Source organism: Capsicum annuum, chromosome 7 (assembly GCF_002878395.1).
Source record: "Capsicum annuum cultivar UCD-10X-F1 chromosome 7, UCD10Xv1.1, whole genome shotgun sequence".
Classification (NCBI taxonomy): Eukaryota; Viridiplantae; Streptophyta; class Magnoliopsida; order Solanales; family Solanaceae; genus Capsicum; species Capsicum annuum.
The window spans coordinates 77,136,722-77,154,937 of NC_061117.1; positions in this window are offsets into that span (position 1 = coordinate 77,136,722).

Sequence of the window (18,216 nt, forward strand, 5' to 3'; positions counted from 1 at the left end):
TTGATTTCAAATAAACTTTGTCTAAAGAATTAATCTCATTGATCGATCAAATCCAAATCTGAAGCCGAAGCCGAAGCCTAGCCGAGCCGAGCGAGCGACTACGACGACGGCGTAAGGCAACTCTTGGTTCTTGCCTCACTATCCACTTGAAGGAGTGTTACTCAATAAAAACTCATTAAAGTTGCTTTCTTTCTCCTATATGGGAGAAGTATACTTTCCTTAAATGAGTACACTTTCCCTCCATTTTTCATTCACAACAATTGAACCTAACAATCCCCCTCATGAATGGGGAATGACTACTTTTTATAAAACTTTATGGACAAGTATGTGATCAGTAAGCAAAAACTGATTGCATCTGGATAAGTAGGTTTCTCTTTGAACTTTTCGTAGTGAACATGCATCGAATGCACTTGGTCAATCGGTAATTTGATATCTTTAAACCGTCGAGCTTTAATGTACACCTAAATAACACATGTAACATAACTAGCCTTTTACCATTTATGGTTCTCACGGTTTTATTCGTTTCAGCCATGAATACATTCTGGTTTTGTGAGAGCTTAGAGAATAGGCCTTTACTAACATTCTCCTTGAAACAACTTCCATTTCACCCTCGCATGGGTGATTTCTAAATGTTTAATCTTATAGATTAAACTATTTGGTCAAATCTGTCAAATTTAGATAATCATTAAAAGGCTTCACACCACAAGCCTTATCCTTGTTTACTAAATATTGTCTACATCATGAGAATGGGTTGGATATATGGACAATATTGAACCTGTAAGTCACAACTTTGTTTGATCTCATTAAACCTAGCTCTTGGGATCTCCAATCTGCTAGGTAGAGTTACTGTCATGCTGACTTGTCCTAGGTCGTAAAGCCATTCCCTTGGATGTTCTCTCAACTCCCTCTCTAGTTAGGCCTTTTGTAAGTGGATCTGACATATTATCCTTTGACTTCACATAGTCAACAGTTATAATTTCACTAGAGAGAAATTCTCTAACGGTATTATGTCTCCGTCTTATATGACAAGATTTATCGTTATACATTATTCTCCCTACCTACCTATCCCCGTTTGGCTATAACAGTGTATACATACTGGTGCTAATGGTTTGACTTAATACGGAATATGTTCCAAGAAATTTCGTAGCCATTCAACTTCTTCAACGATTTTATTTAATGCGATAAATTTAGATTCCATTGTAGAGCGAGCAATACATATTTGTTTGGACGAGTTCCAGGAGACTGTTCCTCCACCTATAGTAAATACATATCCACTCGTGGATTTTACTTCATTCGATCCAGTGATTCAATTCGCATCACTATATCCTTCAATTACCGCTGGATATTTATTATAATGTAAAGCATAGTCTTGAGTGTATTTAAGATACCCTAACTCTTTTCATCGCCATCCAATGAGTTTTATTGGGGTTACTCATGTACCGACTTAATTTACTAATAGCACATGCTATGTCTGGCCGTGTACAATTCACAGTTTACATTAAACATCCCAACACTCTTTCGTAGTCCAACTGTGAGTCACTTTCACCTTTATTCTTTTGAAGTGCAAAACTCACGTCCAATGGAGTCTTAACAATACCAAATTTCAAATACTTGAACTTGTCAAGTACCTTTTTGATGTAATGAGACTGTAATAACGCCAAGCCTTGTGGAGTTTTATGGATTCTTATTCCTAAGGTCACATCCGTAACTCCAAGGTCTTTCAATCAAACTTACTCTCAAGTATTTATTTTGTAGCATTTATGTTAGAAATATCTATACTGATGATCAACATATCATCAACATACAAATAAACTATGACCTTGTGATTTGGAGTGTCTTTAATGTAAACACATTTATGACATTCGTTTATCTTAAACCCGTTTGCCAACATGGTTTGGTTCAAACTTCGCATGCCACTATTTAGGTGCTTATTTTAGTTCATAAAGTGACTTAACAAGTTTGCACACCTTTTTTTCTTTACCAGGAACTACAAAACCCTTAGGTTGTTCTATGTAAATTTCTTCCTCCAGTTCTCTATTTAGGAATGTTGTTTTCACATCTATTTGGTGGATTTTAAGACCGTATTCCGCTGCCAAGGAAATTAATATCCAAATTGATGTTATCCTTGTTACAAATGAGTATGTACCAAAATAATCAAGGCCTTCCTTCTGTTTGAAGTCTTTTACTACAAGTCTTGCCTTGTATTTATCAATAGTACCATCCACTTTTATTTTTCTTTTGAAGATCCATTTAGAACCTAAAGGTTTATTTCCTAAAGAAAAATCAATCAACTCCCAAGTATGGTTGCTCAAGATTGATTTAATCTTACTATTGACTGACTCTTTCCAAAAGGATGAGTCTGAAGACGACATCACTTCTTTAAATGTTTGAGGCTAATTTTCTAAGAGAAATGTTACAAAATTCGATACAAACGAAGTTGGCGTTCTTTGATGTGTACTACGTCTTGGATTCTCACCATTATGTACATCCTCGCTTGGTTCATTTCGAGGTCGTTTAGACCTACCACTAGACTATTCATATCTAGTTTTATACGGATAAATGTGCTTAAAACACTCAGCATTATCTGATTCAATTACCGTATTTTCATTGATATTCGGATGTTTGGATTTATTGATATACTTTACTACTTTTAGCATATCCTATGAATATGCAGTTCGCTATCTTAGGTCTTATCTTTACCCTTTTAGGCATAGGAACTTGGACTTTTGCTAGACCCCCACCCCCCACCCCACCCCACTTTGAAATATTTCAAGTTGGGTTTCCTTCTTTTTATTTTTCATATGGAAATAATAGTGTCTTACTGTAGGGCACTCTATTAAGTATTTGGTTAGCTGTAAGGATTACTCTTCCCCACAAGTTTTGCGGTAAACCTGAACTTATAAGTAAGGTATTTATCATTTTCTTTAAAGTTTGATTTTTTCTTTTTGGAATTCCATTAGATTAAGGTGAATACGGGGTCGTAGTTTGATGGACGATTCCATTTTCTACACAAATTTCTGCAAGAAGAGATTCATATTCTCCACCCCTATCACTTCTTATCGTTTTGATCTTTTTCTCGAACTGATTTTTAACTTGTGTTTTCTATTTCCTAAACGCATCTATTACTTCATCCTTAGTCTTTAGCAAATAGACATAATAGTATCTAGTGCAATCGTCAATAAAAGTTATAAAATACTTTTTCCACCACGAGATGGTGTTAACTTCATATCACAAATGTTAATGTGGATTAAGTCTAAGGGAATAGAATTCCTTTCAACGGACTTATACGGATGCTTAGTATACTTTGGTTCGATACACGTTTGACATTTTGATTTATTGCACTCAAAGTTTGATAAAATTTCTAATTTAATCAATTTTCGTAAAGTTTTTTAATTGGCATGTCCTAATCGTTCATGCCATAATTCATTAGAATCACGCAAGTAAGAAGAAACAAAACTTTTATTGATTTCAACTGTCATTACATTCATCTTAAATATGCCGTCAGTGAGGTAGCCTTTTCCTACTTACACTTTTTTTTTGCAAAGTACAATCTCGCTTGAAATAAATACACATTTAAATCCATTTTTGTTAAGAAGTGATACACAAATCAAGTTCTTTCTTAGCTCCGCTACATAAAGTATATTGGTGAGAGTCAACACTTTGTCTGACGTCATTTTCAAGAAGACTTTTTCCGTCCCTTCAACTTTTGCAGTTGTAGAGTTTGTCATATATATCTTCTCTTTGTCTTGATACAGAGCAAATATAGCAAACAACTCTTTATTAGAACAAACGTGGCAGGTAGAATCGGAATCCATCCACCATTCTCTTGGATTTTTCACCAAGTTACATTCAGAAAGCATGGCACATAGATCGTCTATTTCATTCTTGGATTCAGTCATATTGGCTTGATCCTTATTTTTTCCTTTCTTTGGAGCACGATAATCTGTTGACTTGTGGCCAATCTAGCCACAATTAAAGCATTTTCCCTTGTATTTCTTCTTTGGTTGATTGCTTTCTTGTCCAGCTTTTTTCCGCTTCTCGAGTTGTTGGTGCCATCTTCTACAATGTTAGCTCCATTCATTGTAGAATTTTCTTTCGACCTTCTCTTTGCGGCTTTGTTGTCTTCCTCAATGCGCAACTTCACAATGTCTTCAACTATCATTTCCTTTCATTTGTGTTTCAAGTAATTCTTGAAGTCCTTTCACAAAGGTGACAAATTCTCTATTATTACAGTAACTTAAAATGCCTCGTTCACGACAAAACCTACAATAAAGTTCATGTGATTATTAAGAATATTTTTAATAGGTTTAAATAAGGTAATCACTAAATTCATACCTTCAGAAAAAAGATTAGATAATGACTTGTAATTCTCGCACTTGAGATACGACAGTCTTACTGTCAATCATTTTGTACTCAAGGAATCTTGCAATAAAGAACTTCTTAGTTCCAGTATCCTCAGTCTTATATTTCTTTTCTAGCACATTCCACAACTTTTTTGATGTTTTCATTCTGCTGTAAACTTTGTATAAATCATCTTGGAGGACACTTAGGATATAATTCCTACATAGGAAATTAGAATGTTTCCATGCCTCAATTACAATGAACCGTTCCTTGTTCGAAGTTTCTTCGGGCACTTTTGGAGCTTCAAATATAAATCTTTAAATACACAAGGTTTTTAGATAGAAGAACATCTTCTGTTGCCACCGCTTAAAATCTATTCCAGAAAATTTTTTAGGCTTTTACGCTAGTACCATAGCGGGTGGTGTAGTTGTGCGACTGGTTGTAGCAACATTCGTTGCTACCACACTTGTCACACCATCAGTTACTTAACCATCAGTAGTCATCTTTCCTGTCACAAAATGACAGTCAACTTTAGTATATCAAAATACTAATTAAAAGTTTGTAGCAACTTTAAACATTACTTGTTTCTAGTTAAACGATGAAGTTTTTATATCTTTCAATCGTTAACCGAATGACTTTTAACTTATGATGAAGTTCGTATTTCTTCAAATCACCTGTTAAGTTCAAACAACGTAGAATGCATAAAGCTTTAATCTCCAGAAATCAAATAATACAGATTACGAGATTAATTTCTTAAGATTATTGTTTTAGGTACACAATCTGTATGTTTGCACAAACACTTCAACGTTTGTTCAAGACAGTTTCAGGAATACTTATGAAGTTTTTAACACCTTCAACAGAAGTTCATCAAGAACTATCAAAGAAGTATGTTATTAAAGAAACAAGATGAAGTAGAAAATAGAACCAAGTCCTTCGATTTCATGAAGTGTCCTTAAGGAATTAATTTCCCTCAAGTACTCAAGGTTGTGGAATTTTTCCTCCCAGGATAAAATGACTTATAATCAGAATGTAGAGGTACCTTAAACTTTCTAATTCTTCGAACACACTCAACGGTAGATGATCACACAAAGTTTTTTTAAAAGTAAAAGAGAGTTTTTCAATGCAAAAATATTTGTACTACCTGAGGAAAAAAGTTCAGATATTTATAGCCATCAAATACCTCTTTGAAAAGGAAGCAATGGTTCATGGAAGGGTGTATCATTTCAGAACAGTTATGTCTTTCCATTCCGAAACAACATGTCTTTTCTGATCGAACAATTACCTCTTTTCTGAAATAGTGTGTCTTTTCCACAAAGGGTTGTATCCCTTTTGATTTCAAATAAACTTTGTCTAAAAAATTAATCTCATCGATCGATCAAAGTCTAAGCTGAGCTGAGTGAGAGACGACGACGGTGCGAGGCACCTCTTGGTTCTTGCCTCACTATCCACTTGAAGGAGTGTTACTCAATAAAAACACATTAAAATTCCTTTCACCCACCAATGTGGGAGAAGTATACTTTTCTTTAATGAGTACACTTTCCCTTAATTTTCCATTCACACCAATTGAACCCAACATAAACAAGTAAATTTGAACAACTATTTTAGGGTAAACTATAGAAATGACCTCCATAGTAGGTGACTTTGCTTTTTTGTCCCCATAAGAAAAGTCCTACAAAACTAGCCTCCTTTTTTATATATAGTATAGTTACCTATTTGTTCCTCTATATAGGGCTGGACATATTTTGGTTCAAATCGAAAAAATCAAAAAATCAAATCGAAATTTAATTTTGGTTTCAGTTTTTCAATTATTTGGATTGGTTTTGTTTTGAATATTAGAAATTCGATTAAATAGTTTGGTTTTTGATTTTTAAAAAGAATCGATTAAATCAAAATATCAAAACTATATAAATAATATATATATATATATATATATATATATATATATATACTTTATTACATATATTCAGTATTAATATAATATATAATAAGTAACCCAAACTGCCAAACGTCTTACGAGTTATGTCCCTAATTATAACTTATTTTAACACTGATTGACAATTATTGACTTATTTTGTGGACTTTTTATGTAAACTTATGCATAATGAAGTTATATGTTATGTTAAACTCATGGCTATTTCATTTCATTCATGTTGAGTTATTTATATTTGGGAATGAAAAGTAGGTTTGAAAAAAATTATTTTTCTAAAAAAATCAATTTAAATGTCTAGTCATGACAAAGAAATGCTCACTACTTTAATCTTCAAAACTGAAATAAAAATTCGAAATAATCGAGCCAAATTTGTAGAAATCGAACCAAATTGAATTTATTTTGGTTTGGTTATGGTTGTCATTTTCGTCAATCCGAAAATTGAAAAAATAAATCGATATTAAACAACTAACCGAACAAACCGAATGCCCACCCCTATATCTATATCTCAAATATTTCTAAATAATTTTATGCTTATTTATTTTTCAACTTCTATTTTTTCTCTTTTTTATTTTACTTTGATTTTTATTTTTTATTTTTTTCATTTTTCTCAACCCTTACTTTTTTACCTTTTCTCCTCTCAACTTCTATTTTTTTTTTCTCTTTTTATTTTACTTTAATTTTTATTTTTTATTTTTAGTTTTTCTCAATCCTTACTTTTAGTTCTTTTCTCCTCTCGACTTCTCTTTTTTTTACAAAACAAATCTTTTTTCTTTCTATGGTTTTCATTTTTTCTTCTCTTTTTTTCTTGTTTTAACTTTTCTCAACCTTTATTTTTTTCCTCAACCTTTATTTTTGTTTCTTTATCCTCTCAACTTCTATACTTTTTTCTTTGATTTCTATTTTTTCTTTTTAAATATTTTTTCTTCATTTTTTCTTTTTTTCGCAACTTTTATTACTTTTCTTTTCTTCAATTCCTTCCAAATAAAAAGTTACACCTCATGGGCAAGAGTTGAAACTACCATATTATATCTTGATTTATGATATGTGCTATAAATCTTGCCTTAGAGACAACACTTAGGATTTTCAAATAATAAGTTACGTTTCATGGGCAAGAGTTGACACTATTACATTGTGTTTTTGAGTTATGAGATATTCTATAACTCGTACCTTAGAGGCAAGACTTAGTTCAAGGACTTTCAAATAACAAGTTATGCCAGGGGCAAGAGTTGACACTACCACGTTATGTCTTGATTTATGAGAAGTTCTACAACTCTTGCCTTAGAGGCACAACTTATCTCAAAGATTTTCAAACAACAAGTTACGTATATTGGAAAAGAAGCAAAACTACCTCATTGTGTTTTTTACTTATGAAATGATCTATAACTCCTCCCTTAGAGGCAAGACTTAGACCAAGGGCTTTCAAGCAGTAAGTTACGTTCCATGGGCAAATGTTAACACTACCACATTGTGTTTTAATTTATGAGATGTTCTATAAATCTTACCTTAGAGGCAAAACTTAACCCAAGAACTTTCAAACAACAAGTTATACCCCATAGGTAAGAATTAACACACCACATTATGTTTATATTTATGAGATACTCTATAGCTCTTGCCATAGAGGCAAGACTTAATCCAAAGACTTTCAAATAACAAGTTACGCACCATGGGTAAGAGTTGACACTACCACGTTATGTTTTGATTTATGAGATACTCTTTAACTCTTGCCCTAGAAGCAAGACTTGTCCAATGACTTTTAAACAACAAGTTATGCCCCATGGGCAAAAATTGATACTACCATATTGTGTATTGTATTATGAGATGTTTTATATATCAAGACTTTCAAACAACAAGTTATGGGTAAGAGTTGATACTACCACATTATGTCTTGATTTATGAGATGTTCTATAACTCTTTCCTTAGAGGCACGACTTTGTCCAACGACTTTCAAACAACAAGTTACTCCCCGTGGACAAGAGTTGACACTACCACATCGTGTCTTAATTTATGAGATGTTCTACAATTCTTTCCTTAGAGGCAAGACTTAGCCCACAAGTTAAGTCCCATGGATAAGATTTGACACTACCATATTGTGTCTTGATTTATGTAATACTTTATTAGTTTTGTCTCTATAAGACTTAGCCCAGTTACACCCAATAGGCAAGTGTTGACACTATCACATTGTGTCTTAATTTATGAGATGTTTTATAACTCTTGCCTTAGAGGCAAGACTTAACTCAAAAATTTTCAAATAACAAGTTATGTCCCACGAATAAGATTTGAAACTACCACATTGTGTCTAAATTATGAGATGTGTCTATAACTTTTGTCATAGAGACAAGACTTATTCCAAAGGAATTTTAAATTACAAGTCATGCCCTTAAATTTACTTTGATGTCAAAGAAAGAAGATCTCTTTACGGATTATCCAACTTTCTATTTATTAGAAACATATAATAGAATTTGAGAAAAAGGACAAAAAGAGAAGAAAAAAAATAAAAGTTAAGAAAAAAGAGAAGAATAAAAAAAGAAAATAAATAAAAATTGAGCAAAAATGAGAAGAAAAAGAATTAAAAATAATTTTTGATAAAAAAAGAAGAGGAATGATAAAAACAAAAAAGTAAAAAAAGGTTGAGACAAATAAACTAAAAAAAAGAAATAAAAAAAAAGAGAAAGAAATAGATAATGGTTGAGGAAAAAAAAGAAAAAGGAAAAAAAATAAAAGAAAAATAAAGATTGAGATAAATGAATTAAAATAAGAAAAAAAGAAAAAATAAATAAAAATTAAGAAAAAATAAAAATAAAAATAGAAGTTGAGAGACAAATGAGCATGGATCGTTTAAAAATATTTGAGGTGTAAAGGGGCAAAATGATTTGTTTTTTACATAAAAAGAAAGGAAGGTTAGTTTTTAAAGACTTTTCTTGTGGAGAACACAAATTCAAAGCCATCACTATGCGGGCCATCTTATGTAATTTTCTAACTCTTTTAACATACCAGATAAGTAAAGATGGACGAAGAAAATAGTACTAAACAAATTTAGCTATTTTCCTCTTCTTAAAGTTGACCATCACATTTAACTAATACGAGAATAATAAGCAAATAAGAACTTATTAATGGTGGATAGCTATCAAGATCAAATGTGAAAGAGAAGGACTTCCTAAGTTTACTACCACCCACAAAGAGCACTATCCATTATAAATAAATATAATTACAATTAAAAGATAACATTAAAAAATAATTTTCAATTATGGATTATTATAATCTAGATCAAATCATGTGAAATCTGGTAACACCGCCCTTTTATTCTCAAACACTAATCTCCACTGCAGCAATTTGGATATGTTAATTAATTAATTAATTAACGTGCTGACCTTTGTTGTTAACTGATTCAATCCCCTTCATAACATTATTTGTTCGTTTCCTATGAACATGGAGGATATTTTTTTCCTATACCAATTACCATAACCTACGATTGGTTCACTTCAAGATGGTAGTTTTGTGATAATGTACCAAGGTAAAAGAAGATTTGTGTTCAACCTAAGCTAAGACAATTGGTTATTAGACTAAACAATTAATAGAGAGATTAGGGCCAAAAGCAATATGATTAAACTAAATTCAACTATCCTTTGTAAAGATAATGAAAACAACGTCATAACGATAACAAAGTAAATAATCAATTATCAAAAAAAAAAAGACAGGAAATAATTCGTATTGATTCAGCTGGGTTGATCTACAGCAAAATAGCAATGAACACTAAATAATTTTTGCCAGAGTTTTTGTGTATCAATGAGAATCTTACAATGGTGAAAACGGGAGATATTTATACGGTAATCTTGCCCTAATAATTTCTAGCACCTGTCTCACATGTTTCGGAAATAAGATTGCAGTTGTTAAATGTATGTGATAAAGATGAAATCTCGGATGTTTGTAGCAATTGGCCGACGATGGAATGACAAGTGTTAGGGTACCTTAGCATCAGAGGTTGATCCAAGACCAAGTCTAACGTGAATATTGGTTCAAAGTAATGAAAGTAAACGGAAAATAGAGGAAAAGTAAAAAATAATGTGTATAAATGAAAAATAGAGGGAAAGTAAAACAAAATGTGTATTCACTTTACGGAAGAAGTGTTCTCTCATGTTCATGGGCGAAAGGAACTTTTTTATGTTTAAATATAGAAGTATTTCTTCATGTGGATAGTGAGATGCGAAGAAGACAAGACTTGTGTGATAGTTGTCGTCGCTTGCTTGGCTTTGACTTTATCAAATTGATTGAGAGATTGCTTTTTCTATACAAAATTCATTTGAAACTTGAGAGTTAATGATCTCTTAATCGAGAAATTAGAGAGAAAAACTTTCTCCATTTGCGGACACGGTGCACCTCGAAGGGACGCGCACTGTTTGAAAATGAAAATGCAATCTATTGGAGAACTTGGCCATCTGCGAACGCAGATGCCGACATATCTTAGTCTGTAGGTCATCACAGATCTTCTGTTTTAACCAACATGCCACCTACAGTCGCATGTGGGCCATCTACGGCAGCAAATGGGTCCACAAGTGGGGGAGGGTCCGAATGTCATGATTCGAAACTACCCCCTAATCACAACGCGGTGCTTAGAGTGCAAGTGACCCCAAGCTAACCCATGACATAATACTAAGAAGACTGAAAGGTAATAAAATACTGGTCGGAAACTAAACTGAAATAACAGATGGAAATAATAATAAGGAAAAACTGAATATCAGCAAAAACTGAAAATAGAACTGTCTGAAAACCAACATACTAAAAATCTAGACATTTTTCTGAAAGCCTCTAAATCTTAATGAGTTATTGGGACAAGCCCCAACTAACTCCAACTGACTAAAATAAAAGTAGACTGAAAAGTAAATAACTGATAACTACTCCTTAAATGATGAGGACTCACCAAAACTGCTGCTGAGTGGTATGGGAAAGTGTTAAGTACGATTCGGGTACTGAACGTTCGAACCTATATTATGGGAAAATATAGCATAGAAAAGTACGCGATCAGTACTTTAAATATACTGAGTATGTGAGATGGGCAACTAAATAGTGTAATTGGAACATGAATGCATGGACATGGAAATTGAGTGCAAGACCAGGTATATATATGTGCTGAATGAAAGCTGAATAACTGAATACATGGTCCTGCAAATCTGAACAGAAACATGAATTAGAATATGAACTGAGGATTGTAGGAGCTAGCAATGACCGATATACCCCATTGAGCCAATCAGGATCCAACCTGTAAATCCAATTGGATGGGTGTTCAGTACCTTGCCAAGGGTACAAACATTAACTAACATGGATCCTTTAAACTGATTTCTTGAAGGATTAGGGTGACAGTCCTCAACTGTCGGGTGACCTCGTATAACCTACGATGGCGTTGTAGTTCTAAAACTTAGGGACTTCTATTAAAGGTATCGATCCTAATTGATCGGTGAGCCTTCATCCCTGTGTTCACTAGGTGCTAAGTACTACTCAACTGAATGACACTGAAAACTGAATTGTTCATTTTAATTACATTCTGAAAATATCAACAATGTATAATCTGAAGTGCTCAAAGACATGTAAACTAATATATGCATGAATCCCTAGGTATAGGGTGTTCATAACCCACCAGCTCTGACTAATGCAACTGAATGTGATAATATTAAAAGCTTATCATAATAGGGAATTTCATAATTTAAGACAAAACTCAATGATTTATCAATAAAAGGGGAATTTTATGTTTTTGAGTATGGGAAAATGCTAAACCTATGGGAAAACATATATTCATGGTTTAGATACAAGTAAAATGAAGAAATTAAAAAAGCTCATATTTGACCTGGAACCCAAAACATAAAGGGAAATTAAGCTTGAGAATTTGAGAAGTCTTTGGGACTCAATGGGTTTTAGGAATCCATTGATGAAATTCCATATACCTGGAGAAGGAAGCCTTGGAGAAATCCTTGGAATTTGAACTTGAGATTAGAGAACCCTAACTTGGATTTGGAGAAGAATAACTACTCCTTTTCTTGGTTTAATTGATGTTGTTACTGAATGGGGATTTTGGGGAAAATTAGGCTTATATTCAACCCTTAGGGAAGCCTAAATGACGTGGGTTAGGAGTTAAAAGAATGAAGAAAGACCAAAAAGCCTTTCTTAAAATGTTTCAAAATTTTAAGAAATAGTCGTCACAACTTAGGTGACGACTCATTAGGTCTGGTCACGAATCGTTATGAGGATTCATTGTCAGGGACTTGATTTCTTGGTTTCTTATTGTTCTAATGATGGGTCCATCTAACGACTCATTTAAACAGATAACGAGTCATATGTTGTACTCGTCATCACTGAGCTAAAGTCTTTGGTCCCACACAGTCATGACAATGAGTCTTCACTATGACGTTGTGTATGATAATGAGTCGTTGACAGAGTCGTGTTGTTACAGGCAGTTTGATAGTTCCTCAGTTAATTTGCCATAACTTTTCACCACGTTATCAGATTAAGGCAAAAATGGGGGCATTGGAAAGCTAATTCAATGGCCTATCTTTTGGTGGGTTTAGATTTTAAGAACTTGAGATATTACAATATCTTCCCCTTGGGATCATTCGTCCCCAAGTGAAACTGACTAAGTAGGGGAAAAGCTGAAATTTTACACTAACACTTACGAGCTGAACCACGAGTTGATATTTGTATCTATGACTGATTGATGGACTGGACTAAACTCTGAAATGCATGATATGACATAAAAATAGCTAGATGGCCTGATATAGAAATAAAAGAATTAACTAATTAAGGGAACTATTACCTCAAGATGGAATTGAGTTTGAAGAGAAAAAAATAGGGGTACTTGGTCGTCATATCTGCCTCTGCTTCCCCAGTAAATCCCTCAACTGACTGATTTCTCCATAGAACCTTCCTTAACGTACGAATTTAATAATCAAGGATCTCAACAAAGATCACTTCATAGGAGAAACTATCTTTCATGCCCACACTCTCTAAAAGAATGATTAACGATGAGTCACCAATGCATATATTCAACAAAAAAATATGGAAGACTAGATGCACTAATGCTAAACCAGTATGTAATTCCAACTCAAAGGCTACCTTACCATATCGACTAAAAATCTTATAAGGACCAACATAACGCGAACTGAGCTTTCTTTTCTTACCAAATTTCTTTACCCCTTTCATGGGTGAAACCTTTAAGTAGATAAAATCACTAATATCAAACTCAAAATCCCTTCTTCTCGCATCTGCATAATATTTCTGACGACTCTGAGCAATTTTCAGTCTTTCTCTAATTAGCTGAACTTTTTTCATCGCCTTATGCACTGAATATGGCCCTACCAAAGCAGTTTCACCTACCTCAAACCAACCAATAGTAGATTTACATCTTTTACCATAAAGATCTTCAAATGGGGCAATCTGAATATTAGAGTGATAGTGTCACGATCTGAGACTATTCCCTAATTATGACACAGTGCTTAGAACCATAAGTGATCCCAAGCTAACACATGTACTGGAATACTGCTTAAGCAACTAATTTAAAATATATATAAAAGATAAATTTGCTAAGCGGAAGCATAACATGAGAAAACCCAAATAAATATGATACAGTAAAAGCTTACAAAATGATAAATTTAAAGAAGAAACTTGAATTATATGTAATGACTCTAACTGACTATCTACGAAGCCTCTACTATACTGGCTGTCGGTAGTCAGGACATCTCCCCCAACTATCTCTAATCAATACATCAGAATAATAGAAATAAAATACAAGAACTACAACTGACTTGAGTCCCTGAAATAAGAGAATTCATCATCTGCTTGCTGAATGCTGAGAACTGTCTGACCCTAGTGTGTGGGATACATATGGTACCTATATTATAAGGGAATGTAACCATAAATGCATATATGTGGTCAGTACTTTAGAATGTATTGAGTATGTGAGACATGCACTAAATTATGAAAAATACTTAATGTATTCTTTAAAACTGAAGATATAAGCTATATGCTAAAATATACATTTAAATCATGGTTATACGTAAAAGTGTAAGACATAGTGAAATTTCTAAATTATTATAACACCCCATATTTCCCTAGCATAATCTAAGTCCCAGTGCATGAGTATTCGTATATGAAATTTTTAAAACTCTTATTATTTTTTAGTTTAGAGCCTCCCACTGTGTAGAAAATTCAATTAGCTTTTCAACAATATAAAATTTGCCCAAATCCGATAATCGAATAAGAAGTTATGGTGATTTTATGTTTTAGTCGCAAAACATCATTATTTTAATCCTTAGCTCATCCCGTAGACAGTCCAAATGACAATTTTTGATTTCCAGTGTGACTCCGTAATTATGGCGCATCACGGAGTAGGCTAATTTCCCATTTGTCAATTTTCAGTGGGCCTCTGCGATCATGGAGCATAGCGGAAGAGGCCAAAATGGCATCCACCGGCTTACCACGATGGTGGCGTATCGCACCGTCTGTTTAGGTCCTAGTTGTCCCTTTTCCAATGGCTTGGCATGATGGTGACACGTCGCGCCAAGGCCAAAAATTGGGATGGTCAGTTTTCAGCTTCTATTTTTAAATTCGTCTAAGGGTATTTGGGTCTTTTTCCATGGCCCTAATTAACCTAAAACTTGAAATTTAACCCCTAAATACCCTAAGTAGTCATCATTATTCAATTCTTCTTCAAAATTAAAGATCCCTTTTTTCAAAAACAAGAAACCCTAGCTCTCAAATTCAAGGCAATTTCTCAAGAACTCTCCATCAATCCTTCCAAATTCATCATTCCAGGTATATTAGTTATTTATTCATGGATTCCTTTCATCCATGGAGCTCAAGTAACCTTTTTAATTATAAAGTTATGATCTTTTAAAGTTATTTAATTTTAAATCATGATTTCATCCATTAATCTCCATGAACTTTGATTTAATCATGTTCTAATGAATTCATTGTTGTTATTCGATTCCTTATGTTTTAGTGTTATCATTTATTGAATTAAATCATGACTTAATATTTTTTCATGATAATTTCATGTCAATTATGACGGTCCTTTAGTAATTCTATGATTATTTTAAATCATGAACTATAAGTGTTTGATAAAATTTCTACAAGAGCAATTGATTTAATAAGAGTCTTCATGCTATGTCCATCAATGTTTTAGTGTCATGCTACTACTTTTGTTTTGCGTCCTGGGGGTATTGAATACCCAAAGCTGTAACTGTTTACTTAATGTTGTCTCAGTATCTTCAGAATAACTTTAGATTATATCATGAGCATTATCAGAACAGTCAACTAACCTCAGAATAGTCTAGCATTTCAGTGTCATTCAGTTGGGAGTAGGATTTAGCACCGAGTGAGTATAGGGATGGCGGCTTCGTCGTTAGATAGGCAGAGTCGTTAGTAGCAGTCCCTATACTCTAGAACTATATATCCAACTGTAACACCCTGATTTGCTGAACCAGAACGCTACATGGTGCTCATAACATCGAAGGACCACAAGCTAACCCATGATATCTTACTATACACTACATAATATGACAAAATAATGCGGAAACATGCACTGAAAGGCCATAAAGTTCAATACTGAACATAATATGAATGATATAACATCTGTGTGGGGTAATAGAATAAATAAACCAAAATTAAAAATACTAAAGTCTGAAACATGATAGTCTCAAAAGCCTCTACCTTACTGAACTGTCTGAGTAAGGAGCTGATGGGACATGTCACCAACTAACTCTAACTAATAAACTAATTAATGAGATAATAGAGAATAATCATGTCCTCGAATGATAAGGACTCACTTCTAAATCTGACTGCTGAAACTAGAATCTACTGCTGATCTGGAGCTCGTGTCTCTGAACCTGTGGTATAAGACACCATAGCGCAAATGCGTCAGTACATTGAATGTACTGGTATGCATGTGAGGTAGGCTGAGTGCATGGGGTTCATATGCATGAACAATGATAATAACTGACTAACTATCATGAGCATGAGAATATATGCATGAGACATAACAACTGACACTAATACTGTGATAACATGATTACTGAATCTGAATATAACTGATAACATGAGTGACCATAGCTGACAGTCCTATATCTAATGGAACTATCTAAGTTCCATACTGTATCTGAGTTGACTGTATCTGACAATCCTGAATCTGATGGAACTATCTGAGTTCCATACTATATCTGAGTTGACTGTATTTGACAGTCTTTATTCTATAAATTGAAACTGTGGGAAGTATTTAGCTAACCGACATACCCCTGATATCCTATTATGGCCGATTCGGGGTCCAATCTATAACCCCAATTGGAAGGGTGTCAATATCGTGCCACCGGTAAGGACAAGCTGTACGCGACCCTCATCTGATAGTATCCCCTATATGAGAACGGTGAGGCCCTTATCTGATAGTGCTTATCCACCTCATCAACCCTCATCGACAGTGTTGATGTCTCAACCTATGCTGGCTACATAGTTCTGGAATGCAAGGATGACTGCTAAGGATCACACCCTCATTTGATAGTGTGTGTCCCCCTCCTTGGGTTCACTCGGTGCTAATTTCTACTCTCATCTGAATGGACACTAAACATGATTTACTGAACTGACTATGGACTGAGTTACTAAATTCTGTTGACTGATCGAATACTACTGATATCTGACAACTGACTGAGTTCATGAGATTTTGGAGATTTCCTGAGTCATAAGACTGTCTGAAGTCTAAGGATCATGACTTAACTGAGAGTATCGTGAAAACATGACATGGCTCTAAGAACACAGCTACTGTTTTGGGTACAAGTACCCCCAGGACTCGATGGAATGAAACTGACCAAGCATAACTTACTTGAACATATAACTAACATCATAATCCATAATACATTTATAGAGGCATTCCATCCAAACATGTGATAGGTATAACTTGTACATACATGGGAATTTCATGATATCATACTAGTTAGGCATTGTTCCTTCATCTAGGCATTTAATCAAACACATGGTAGGCATAGCACATGTCGACAACATTATACAATAATTAATCATCATGATTCATCTCTAATTTCATTATCCTAGGGTTTATTCATAGGTTCACATGAATATACATCTATACAAATCAATTCCACATAAAATTGATCACCCAACATGGAATTCATAAAAAAATCCATAAACTTAATCTTAGAAAAGAGATTCTTGGGCTTCATGGACAAAAGGAGTCCATGAATGAACACTATGTATACCTTAGTTCGTGGTTTCGTGAAGATTGACGGTGAAACTTTCTTGAAATTGGATCTTCTATGAAAACCCTAGCTTGTTCTTGAGAGAAACTTGAGAGAAGAGAGTGTATTTTAGATGAAAAATGGATGAATCACATGTTAAAGGGCTTAAATAGGGGTAGGAAATTGACCCTTTTAACCCTGGACGCGTCTTGTAATTTCAGTAAAAATTTCCTGAATTGAACCCCTGGCACGACGCAGCACTATCGCGCTATGTCACTAGAATTTGAGAATTGAGAAATTGAGGGATGGCATGATGCGGAGCCATCGCATTTCCCCTTCTTTTACGACCTGGAACTTCGGCGCGACAAGGAGAAAATTGCACTAAGACACGGGAAAAGGACAATTCTAAATTTGGGCCCTAGCGCGATGCGCCATAATCGCGGACCCCTACTGGAATTTTCCAAATGCCATTTCCTATTGTGGCGCGGCGCGCCACTTACTAATATGACGCTATTTTATGATGGAAACTTGAAATAGTCATAACTTCTTACCCGGTTATCAAATTTAAGTAAATCATATATCGATGGAAAGCTAATTGAATTTTCCACATGAAAAAAGTGAAATCATTAAAATTCCTCATGGAATAATCATCATTCAATTCAGAAGATAATACTAGACATTCTTGAGATGAAATTTTCTAGGAAAAGTATGGGGTATTACAAT